A 12,356-nucleotide genomic window follows, 5' to 3' on the forward strand; every position below is an offset into this window, starting at 1 on the left:
GGGTTAATTAAAGAAAGAATGAAAAACAAGGAAACTTTAGTACATTAGGTGATTTAAACTAAACTTCAGTGACATAATTGCAAACCTCAATAAAGTCTAGAGATCATAAGTGAAATTTACTTGATATGGAGCCATTTCTTTTCAGGTAGCTCTGTAAAATTGACACTTTTTTTTTGGTATATTTAACTTAGGTGTTTGTACTTTGGCTGATATGAGGCAACTACTAGAGTCACCTGTAATTGTTCATTTGAAAATTTTGATTTATGAAAGTACCATATGACTAACCAAAAGACATTTGGTGATACCAATCTGATGTTTTCTATACATACTCATCCCGGCACAACCACATGCATGTGATGACACATATATGTCCTCACATTTCACATAATCTTGTTGAAATTTCGTTGTAATATCTAAGCAATACCTTATACTTCATTAATTTTAATACCGATTTTTCTAGAGAAATGTTATAGTATGGGGCCGCCAATATTTCGCTGTTGCAACATCAATGTCTCTATAATACATGATACAGTAACGTAAGTTAAAAATTATTAATGGATAATCATGATACGACCAAATTAAGATGTACAAAGTTGGGGAAAATATTTACTTTAAGCATTAACAAACCTAAAATATAGACAAACCAACCGTTGGCAACGGAATTTTCACAAGAAAAGAAGGGAATACGTGACTCTTCTTATTTTGAAAATATTGCAATAATATAAATTGAATATTTGCATATTTCCGCAAGATATCCAACAATTCTCTTCGTGATACATTGTCATGGATCAAGCTTTTGTGAAACTTCTTTATATTCTTGCGGAACACTTGTTGTGGACCAAATATTGATCGTGTTCCGAAAGGCCAATGAGTACCTCCGACTGAATAAATTAGGGATTATCCGCTGGAATTATTAATCAAACTAGTTTTCTTGTCCATGCTTCGCATGAATTTTATCATTAAAATCATTTAAATGTAATCATAGCGCACTTGTACACATTCTAATCCTATGAATACGGTAACGTATGCATTTATCAGTGACTAGCAATCTTATTCGTTATCTTACTAGTCATTGACTAAGAATTTCAACAAGTGGATTCATGGCGCAATGCATGTTATCATACATCTTTTGCGAACGTAGAGGGGCTGAGCCAGCGTAGGCAGACAAAACTTGACAGAGAAAAAAGTCACCAGAGTTTTCAAGTGTTGTCGAGAGTAAAGGGAAAGAAATAGTTTACGAGGACTCTGTTTGTTTCACAGAAAATGGATAATTCGAAAAATATTTTTAAAAATGATCGTTTATATCGCTTTGAAATAAATAAATCGATGGGGAAATGTTTTTATTGTTGACAGCAATCTATGTTTAAACATTTTTATTGATGATGAAAATATTTTTCGTTCATTCATTTTCGTAAGCGATATAAATAATCATTTTTATGAAAAATCGAATTCAAATCATTCATTTTCCACAAAACAAAGTACGTTAGTAATTTCAGAAGTTCCGGTCCTCTGGATTTGCATCATCCATTAAAGCAGCTGATACCAGATATTAAGCTATAAAAACAGAGGTCAACTGCACCTAGAAACACTTGAAACGGCACACGTAACTCGAAACTAAAGTAATAGCTAGTTAGAACTTAAACCGGTTGATCACATCTAGTCTATGCGATAAAAACAATGGAATATATTCGATTGGGGTTAATTCTCTTAAAAGTATCAACTTTTATTCCAATCCCAATTCTAACCATAACCTTTTTTTTTTATCATAAAAATCATCAATTTTCACTTCATACTCAAATCTTATCTTGTTAGTTTTCCATCCACTAACTGTTAAAAGTATGATGTGTCAATTCCACATCGCTTTCTTTTTTCAAATTAGAATCACATATCTGGATTCTATTTTTTGTTTTCCCTCTTTTTTCTTTTTTCCTTTCTTTCAAATTAAAATTTCTTACACCGACAATGGACCTGATAATTATCCTTTTTATTCGTATAGAGTACCCGATTATACCTATGTTAATTATGCCTTTCGCTCATGGATTAACGTGCGCTTCATCAAATTTGAGACGGACCTAAAATTGGTGTTTTTCCTTTCATGAACATTCGTAATACTTTATAAATGTTGATGATACTATATAAGATGGACCGACGAGATATATAGTCCAAACTCGAATTGTCATTTTGTCAACCGTGGGAAGAATTCAATTTGTACCGACTTTTATGCTATATTATTAGTTTTCACCTTCTGTATAAATCAGTTGGTTTTCTTTGTGCCACATGTATTAAGAAATTTCTACGCTTGCTTTCTTTTTCTTTCCCTCTCTCTGTTTCCATTTACTAGGGTTGACTCGTCGCACAACTTGCACAACTTGCACTTTAATCGAAGAAACTTTCGTAGAAAGTTAGGGCACAGACTTTGGTCGCAAATTGCAAATTGTCTTGTACTAGACGTGTGGATTCGACCTTCTATTTGGCTAAAGAAACCTATATGGGCCGACATTCCCAGATATTCAAACTAGGATAATATTTTTACCTCATTTATAGCCACTTAGAAAAAAAAGAATTGTTATGTTACTAACATAGACATGCTAGAAAAAATTATAGATGTGCCATGTCGATATGATCAACACATCATATCGACTTATTTATTCTGTATAAGGGCTTCGCCTCTTTTTTTTTTTTAATCAAACAAAACCTAAAGACTCAATAACCATGCGTCCTTTAAATGGACCGTGGCACAAAGATTGTCAATGTTCTTCTTCATTTTTATCTATCAAGATAATGCAGATGCGACTCCCCTGCCCCTCTATCAAACAATGCCAAGGAAATATCCTTGTCATGCCAACCATTTGAATTACCCAACATCCATGATTCAGTGAAATTTCTGTGCGTAGATTTTTTAACTGTGGAAATACTTTAAAAAATCCGAACAACATTTTCTTGACTCGTTGCACGATGATGCATGGAATTCATGATGATATGAACACGTCTTCGATTTGGTCTTTCTTGTCCTAACTTGCTCATTGTCAAAATGTGGCCCCCCCAACCACCATTCACCGCTCAGTGTCCCTTTTGCAGCTATCTTACTACCTCAGTGTGATATCTCTCTCTTTTGCAGCTATGTTACCATCTGATTGTGATCTCTCTCTCTCTCTCTCTCTCTCTCTCTCTCTCTCTCTCTCTCTCTCTCTCTCTCTCTCTCAACCTTTTGAGACATCGGAGGACTCAGCTTCTGTGTCTCTGTCTCGCAACCTTTAGAGACGTGGGAGGGCTCAGCTTTGGCATACATAGCAGGAGTGGTGCAGGTGATTAGGGCTTTCACTTGAAAAAAAAAAAAAAAACCCTACGCCTCTGGCTGTGAATTTCAGACCACCCCATTACCAATGTAACCATTCACTTTGCTCTCTCAATTCTGGTTCGATCTTTTAGGTGCGTCAAAGCTAATCTAAGACCAGCTCAAGCACACAAGGCGTAGAGAGTGAAGAAGGGCCCAGGAGAGAGAAAATGATGGATCATATCATCATCATTGTAATCGCAATATCGATGAGACCGATTGGGGATGTGGTAAGGCAGGAAGATCTTAAACCTGGGATACACGTCTATGCTTATAGGCGATATGGATTATACACTCATCATGGTTAGTGATTCGTCCTCTTCTTCCTTTTCCTTTATATTTTCCTTCACATATACATCTGAATATGTGGCGCTAGCTAAATTATCCTTTCTGATCTTTGGTCTTTGGCCAAAGTACCGTAGTGTATCTGGTTGATAGATCATCTCAGCGATCATTGAATCTTACCCTTCCGGCTTCCTGCTCCGTGTGTGAACATTTGCACAGTAAGAGACGATTAACCTTGAATTCACCAAAAAGAAAATAACGATAGTAATCTTGCAAACCCTATTTTATTGGAGACCGTAGATAGAAACTCTATTTTTGAGTCAATACGCAACCGATCAACCCAAAAAGAATGAAACGCCACCGATAACAAAAAACAAAAAAATAAACAAACCACTTAAATGCTAAAGTTAAGCCTAAATCTTACTTTAAACTGCAGACATCAACTTATTTCTTTGTTTGCTTAACCAAGAAGAAGAATCAACGATCAACTTTCTTTTGTCTGATCGGAAGCACTATCTGATGGACTTAAATATGGGCTTGCCGTTATACAAATTAGATCATAGTCCATGGGATAGTATTCCCATGGTAACCCGTGTTTAATTACTGTCTAACAAAACTAAATTATCGCTGGTCTGGACCATTAGATAAATCTCATGGACTTGAGCCAATACATGCCCGCAACAGATGGTTGTGAGCACTTCATTTTATTTAAGCGGGGACTAAGATGAAGCTCAGATAGTAAATCTGGGAGAGTACAGAGACGTGATAAGACGTTCTTTTTCGTTTTCTCAGCTCCTATTTAGTGACCGCTTAGAATTTTTCATATATACTTTGTTACTGTCTGTTGACACCTAATTTTGCCCCGCCGCGATTAATTCAGGCTTAAATAGTAAATGGGCCAAGTTAGTGCAAAAGAGAGATAAAACTAAAATTAAAATAAATAAAGTATATATATATATATATATCGGACCAATCTATCCCGACCCATCAGCCCTAGTTCCGATCTTCTTCTTTTTTTTTAAGCCCACCTTCGGACCATCCCCCCCTACCCTTTATTTTTGGCCCAATCTCTCTTCCACAGCCCAGCTGCATTCTCTTTTTCTTTCTCTCTTCCTGACGCTTGCGAGAAAGACAAAACAGGGAACGTCGACCACAGTGAGGAGGCAAGCTGACAGAGCAGAACGGGGAACGTGGCGTTGCAGGGAGGAGGTCGCGCGCGTCGAAGGCCAGAGATCAGGCGGCCCGTGGTCCCCAAAGGGAGGAGCTTATCCTCCTCTCTCCCAGCGTTAAAAGAGGAGGGAGGGAGAAGAGGAGAAACAGAGAGAGAGAGGGTTTTAGGGGCTTGAACGAAAGAAGAGAAAAAGAAGAAGAGAACATTCGGGAGTTTTGAGAGGAGAGAAAGGGAGGCGTCTAAAAGGGGGGAACTGAGAGAAAAAGGGGAGAGATAGAGAGAAAGAAGAGGTTTTTGGGGTGGCTGGAATGGAGAGAGTGTTTTTGGGGAAGTCCGAGAGAGGCACGAAGGGGAAGAAACAGAGAAGAAAGAAGAGTTGCAGAGTGAGCAAGAAGAGGGAGAACGAGAGGAGAGAAAGAGGAGACAGGGAGAGAGTTGAGGGGAATCGGAGAGGGCCGAGTCTCGCCTGCTCGCCGGAGGGCCGCCCGAACCGACGCCGAACCCCCCAACCGTCGCACCTCGCTCCGATTGGCCGTGAACCAGGTGGGTCTCTCTCAGTCTTCCCCTGTTTTGGCCTCCCCTCCCCTGCCTCTCGGGTGCCGGGCACACCGAGTCTATTCGGTGATCGCCCGGCACCACAAGATGAGGAAATCCGAGTCTATCCAGGATGCGTTCTTGATCGATCTCTACCAAGAAGAACCTTTAAACACCACTGAAATCGACTTAGAAACCCGTAGTTTTACTCACACAGCACCTGCTCGGTAAAATGCCCAAGTGAGATCCGAGATGAACTCCATGAAAATCGATACTCTAGAGTGTTGATTTATGCACGATTTGCTCTGTTATTGTCACTGACTTCAAGTTTCTCGCTTTTGTTCATGTGGTTTCGTCGCGGGTCACACGTCTCTGAGTCAGCCGCGTGTATATGTTTCCTCGTCGGAAGTTTCATTCTCGGTTGCCGGGTGTACTCGCGATTTGGAGCGAAACAGTTAGCTCTCTATCTTCATTTGATGTGTGTATGTCCTTGTATGTTCAGTGTTACTGTCTCTATGGGGTGGTCGAGAATTTGAGAGCCGAGAAATCGGATTTTTACACGTTAATGTCGGTTCCGTGACCGGAGTAAGTCGTCGGTATCGCCGCCGGAACGGTGGCCAGCGATGACGGCGTACGGCCAGCACCGGTCTTCGGCGCTGGCGGTCCGAGCCGTCGACCGGCGGTGGGCTTCCTCGGCGTAGTCCCAGCGAGGCTCGGTGAAAGCGCCATGAAGAAGCAGCTGAGGAAGCTCTCGGTGAAGAAGACCACGTGCATGGCAGAAGGGAGGAAGACCAGAAAAGAAAGTAAAAAGAAAAATTAGAAAAGAAAGAGAAACAAAAAAAAAAGGGAAAAAGAGGAATAAAAAAGAAATCAGAAAAGAAAATAGAAAAGAGGATCCCGGGCGGGTCGGAAATCCGGGTCGGGCATCCGGGTCGGATCGGTCGGGAGACCCGGTCCGTTTTTTAATTAATATAAATATTCGAAAATTCAAAAAAAAATATTAAAATATTAAACATTCCAAAAAATTCGAAAATGTTTAAAAATCCCAAATTAATTAATTAAATAAAAAAATATTAAAAAATTCAAAAAAAATTAAAAAATTCAGAGAAATTCGGAAAAATTCCAAAAAAAAAATCAGAAAATTAGGAAATCAGTTTTGGGCTTAATTTCACTAGATTTTAGGTTAAAAACTCAAAAAAAATGAATGAAAAATGAGAAAAATCCTCTAAAAAAATTCTCAAAAAATCGTATAAGCCATTAGGGCTTTACCTTAGGGCTTTTGATTGCATTTTCTTTTTAGAGACGATGCTAGGTCGCTGGTTGTTTATTTTCTTCATGATTATCTAGTTGCGCACTTTTAATACATTGATTGTTATTTTCTATTTTTAGAACGGTTAGGTGGAATATTAGTTTTTTCGATAAGCTACCCGGTACGTTAGTTTGCGAACATTCAAGTTTAGGTACCGAAAGGGCACTAGTTAAATTGCTAGTATAATCAAGTCCCCGAATTTTGGAATTTTTGATTTTCACACGTATCGAGACGAAACTCCCGCGTCTCGATCAAGGTTTCTAGCCAACCCTTGATCATGGCTAGTGGCGACTCCAATCGAATGCTTAAATTAGACAATTCTCGTTGCGCGAGGTATAAGGCTTTGGAGTGCCTCGGTCATTGGATTATTGAACCATTTGGTTCACCATTCAAACGAACCAATCGTTGTTCATATCCATCGACAAATACCTCTTGGTAGTCATGGCTACGGTTCGGAACCGACCGGTTCCGGTTCGGAACCGACGGTTCCGGTTCGGAACCGACGGTTCCGGTTTGTGGCCAAGCATGAACCGGAACCGGAACCGCCCCTGGCGGTTCCGGTTCCGGTTCAGGTTCGGAACCGGTTCCGGGCCGGTTCATTTTTTTTTTTTCTTTTCTTCCTCCGCCGGCCATAGCCGGGGCCGGCGGAGGTCGCCGGCCTGGGCGAGGCCGGCTCGCCGGCGTCCGGGCGAGGGCCGCCCGCTCGGGCCGGGCGAGGCCGGCCGCTCGCCGGCTGGCGAGGTCGAGCCTCGCGGCGTCGGGCCGAGGCCGGCCTCGCCGCCGGTGTGCGAGGTCGGCTCGCCTCAACGCCGGCGAGCTCGAGCCTCACCAAACCGGGCGAGGCTCGCCGGCCGAGGCCGGCCTCGCCAGTTGCAGGCGAGGTCGAGCCTCGCCGGCCTCGCCAGTTGCAAGCGAGGTCGACCTCGCCCGACGCCGGCGAGGTTGAGCCCTCGCCCGACGCCGGCGAGGGCGGCCTCGCCTGAGGCCAGCGACCTTCGCCAGGCCGGCTATGGCCGGCGGAGGAAGAAAAGAAAAAAAAAATAAGAAAAGGAAAAGGAAAAAAAATAAAAAAAAAGAAAATAATAAAAAAAAATTAAAAAGTTAATGTTCCGTCACCGGAACATTATTCAATATAAATTGTAATTAAAATGTAAATTGTAATCAAATTTGGGGACAAAAAGACAAGAGAGAAAGAGAGGGCTTGAACTTAATAAATTATCATTTAGCACATTATAATTCGTTACAACGATTTATAAAAAAAAAGAGCACAATATATATGCCCTAAAATGACCCCAAAACCTAAGCATTCCGTGCGCAGGGGACCAGAGGTCACATGTCGTCAGATTATATTTCGGTTTCCCTAAGCTCACGTGGGCGTACCCGGTATGAGAAACAAGGGTTCCCGAAATATTTGCAACTCCAATAGTTCTTTTACCCTCAATCGTCACTACCCGTTCCAGTACCGATACCGGTACCGGTAGTATCTCCGTCGTTAAAGAATTCGGATTCATTATTCCGATCTATCTCTTGTTGCCGGTATTGAGCCTTCGTCCAATCAGCAACACAAGCTTGAATCTCCACTGATTTTGGAGATAATCTTGAACGATGTTCGTCCAAAATATTACCCTAGACCGAATGCTTGTTCGACCGCAACTCGTGGAACAAGGGGTTGAAAAAATCTGTTTTGCAATAAGAGAAAGGATTGGATATTGGCTTGCGTGCCTCTTCCACCAATCCAAAATTAAAAAATCTGTACCACCTTCGGATTCAGTAAACTCAAATGAAACGGTTAGATAAATCTCTAATTCAGAAATATTTCCTATTACTCCCTTTTGTTTTTTTTGTCTATGTAATAAAAGTTGGTACCCTTTACTAATTTTACCTGTACTGTCATTTTGTATCTCCGTAGATCGAGAAGATCCAATATCACCTAAATTATATTTAGCATAAAATTCATTATATAATTCTATTACGACATTTTTAACCTCACGTATTATGGTTGTAACATTTATCGCATCATAATGTAAACATTGATAATACGTACGCAAAAAATCATTTAAGCCATCCAATTTGCAACGCGGATCAAAAACACAAGCAACTAAATAAATAATGGGAATTTCCCTATAATAATGTAGCCACTTCATTTTCATTGCAACTATAGTATGTTGCAATTCAACATCATTTTCATATTCATCAAAAATTCCGACAATATTAGTACACTCTACTAAAAATAAATGTGTAGTAGGATAATAAACACCGGACAAAGTATAAATTGCATCATTAAAAACCTTTAAAACATCTAAAATTTTTTGGCAAATATCCCACTCTTGTGGGTATAAATTAATCTCAGGTATATTATTAGAAATAAATGCACATAATAAATCTTTATATGCTAAAGATTCATTAAGCAAGTGAAAAGTAGAATTCCAACGAGTTGGAATATCTTTTGAAAATCTTTTTGGCCTTTTGCTATTTTCTCTACAAAATCTACCCCATTCTTTCATTTTCTGGGGATGTTTCCATAAAAATTGAATCGCCATTTTTATTGGTTGAAGAAAAATATCAAGAGTTTTCAAACCATCTTGTACACATAAATTTAAAACATGACAAGCACATCTAATGTGAAAAATTTTTCCGCCAAAAGCGGGTTTACAAATATTTTCTAAATCGGCAATTGAAGCGGTATTTGCTGCAGCATTATCAAAACCAATTGAAAAAATTTTGTTAAGCAAATAATATTCTTCTAAAATTTGCCTAATTATTCTATAAATATTATTTGCCGTATGCTTATCATCGAAAACTCTAAATGCAATAACTCTTTTTTAAATACTCCACTCGTCATCTATCCAATGACATGTTATGCCCATGTAAGAATGATTTTGCCAATGATCACTCCAAATATCACTACCTATATGCACGCATCCATTAAATTGCATAAAAAAGTTTTGTAAATCTTTTCTTCCATTTTTGTAAAAATCTTTAATTACTCGTTTAATTGAATTTCTAGGAACACGTTTTGCTTGTGGAGCACATGCTTTTTGTACAAATTCATTAAAACCAAATCTTTCTCCAAAATTAAATGCTAAATGCTCAATGGAAATAAATTTGCCTAATTCTTCCTTATAAGTTTTTTCATTAAAACGAAATAAAGGGGAAGTGTTAGGATTAACGTACCCGAAAATTTGTTGTTGCCCAATATCGATTCCCGTTTCGGTTGGATGTTTGCTCGTAAGATGTCGTTTAAATGTTCCATATCCTTGTCCACCTATATATTTATATATTTTCCCACAATATTTACAAATTATATCATACCTTTTTTGACCAATATCAAACCTTTCCATATTCGTGAAATGATTCCAAATGTCAGATGTAAATTCCCGTTCCACTTCCTTTGTTGTAGATATTTCGGCAGGAGGATGAAAACTTTCTTGCGTCAGGACGCGCTCCACATCGGGAAAAATGTTGATTTCATCATCTTAAAAATCTGCATATTCACGAGGATCAAAAGAATGATGGGATTCCGTCGCGATATTCTTACCTTTGCCAGTTGGCACTCGACTTCCACTTGCCATTTTTCGAGTGGATTGAGAGAATTGAGCGAATTAATTGGGAGAATTAAGAAAGAATTGCGTGTATTGAGAAAATTGAGAGAATTTAAGAGAATTTGAGAGAATTTCGACTATTGAGAGAATTTGAGAGAATTGTGAGTATTGAGAGAATTTGAGAGAATTGTGAGTATTGAGAGAATTTATAAGAAAAAAATGAGAAGAAAATTTAGAATTAAAAAAAAAGAAAAGATAACCGTTGCAATTTTGTAACGGTTATCTTTTTTTTTTTTTTAATAGTTTTTTGCCCGTTGGGCGTTGCCCGTTGCCAACGGGCGTTGGCCCGTTGGCAACGGACCGCAAGCCCGCAGCAGGGCTTGCAGACGTGCAGGCCCTGCTGCGGGCGCCGGGGGGGGGGGGGGGGGTTTTTTAAAAAAACTTTGCCCGTTGGGGCCGTTGGGCCAACGGGTCACTACACTGCAGTGACTGCACTGCAGAGTGCAGTCTGCTGACTCTGCAGTGCAGAGTGCAGCAGTTTTTTTTTTTTTTTGGAACCGGGCCCGTAGGGCACGGGCCGGTTCCGGTTCCAAACCGCGGGCCCAGTCAACAGGCCGGGCCAGGGTTTGACCGGTCCGGTTCCAGGCCGGTTCCAGGCCGAAACCGGCCTGTGGCCACCACTACCTCTTGGCCTAAACCCAATCTTTGGCGGGGGTAGGTCGCGATACTGTCAGATTAGGATATGTTCTGAATGTGAAATGTATGTGAGGGGGACATGGCTGAGGATGAAGAACAACAAAGTTTTATTATAGTATGTTGGCTTCTACAAGAATACAAGAAGCATGGGATTGGATGGCTGCAGTTGGTCTGTGCATCCAAGAACTGAACATTAGAAGCCTATTTATAGTTCAACTTCTGCGACTTGGGCACCAAATATCTCTACCATTTGCAAAGATAATGGCCGGTAATTTTTTGAGATTTTTTCTTCTCCTTCGAAATCAACGGCCCAAGGAATTTTAATCACACAGTTTACCTACCATTAAAATTGACTAGAGACAGAAAATATAGTGCAGTATTCTAGAAAGCTTAGGAAATACAGATCATTGTTTTATATCAACTTTAACAGGAATTTCCCATAACCTTTATAACGCTCCTTTTTTCTCTCTCGTGACACTACTTGCCTATTTCTTTCTTCTTCATCAAGATCTTTTCTCGTTCAGTCATCTCTCTTTCTGAAAGTTGTTCCTTATATTTCCTAGAATGTCGAAATATGTCAGGGTAGAAAACGTACATCAATTAAATCACATAAATCACGATCGAAGTTTATTCTCCATCAGTCTTTGATTCTCCAACACAAAGATCTAACATCAAGCACCCAGCAAATCACAGATCGCATTGCTGCTAATCCACTGTTGCTCAATCCGCAACTTAATTCTTCCAAACTTAGAAAATCTTGTTCATCAATCCACATCTATTGGCTTCTCATCCTTTATTAACTAGTTGATTCTAAGTAACTATATGCCATGAGTGTAAAGTTTTGGACAATCGACTGTTTATATTGCACATACTTGTTATTGATCATAGCAGGAATCTATGTTGGAGAGGGTTGCGTGATTCACTTCACAAGAACAGGAGTCGACAAGACAAGCCTTGATTCCTTCCAGAGAGAAGGCGAGGAACTCCACCTATATGTATATGGGCGGCCTCAACTATGGTATTGGCTGACGAGATGGGGAACTGGCACGATCTTACTCGAAACCAAATCGCCCCAGGATGTCGTGAACAAGGCTCGCGAGCTTCATGAGCACAATAGCTTCGGCAAGTATGACCTCTTCGATAACAACTGTGAGCATTTCGCCACATTTTGCCGAACCGGCCTTTGGGCCAGCGCACAGACATACTTGATTAGTGCTTGTAAGCGGAAGATCAATGAAGTCAAAGAATGAGCCATGAAGTTTGTATTGACAAAGTGGGCCACTTAGGGTGCGCATGAATACCATTCTGTGCCCCGGCGCTATTTCTGAACAGAAATGATTTTTTTTTATTCTGTGCCCGGAAATAATTTCTGGTTATTTGAAGGCGTTTGATAAACTGTCCAAAATTTCTATTCCTAGAGTAGAAAAGAATAGAAATGCGTTTGGTAACTATACAAAATTTCTGTTCCCAAATAATATTTTAATA

This window comes from Syzygium oleosum, unplaced genomic scaffold (assembly GCF_021117445.2).
Source record: "Syzygium oleosum isolate NSW1041296 unplaced genomic scaffold, Sole_v2.1 Sole_v2.06, whole genome shotgun sequence".
Taxonomy (NCBI): Eukaryota; Viridiplantae; Streptophyta; class Magnoliopsida; order Myrtales; family Myrtaceae; genus Syzygium; species Syzygium oleosum.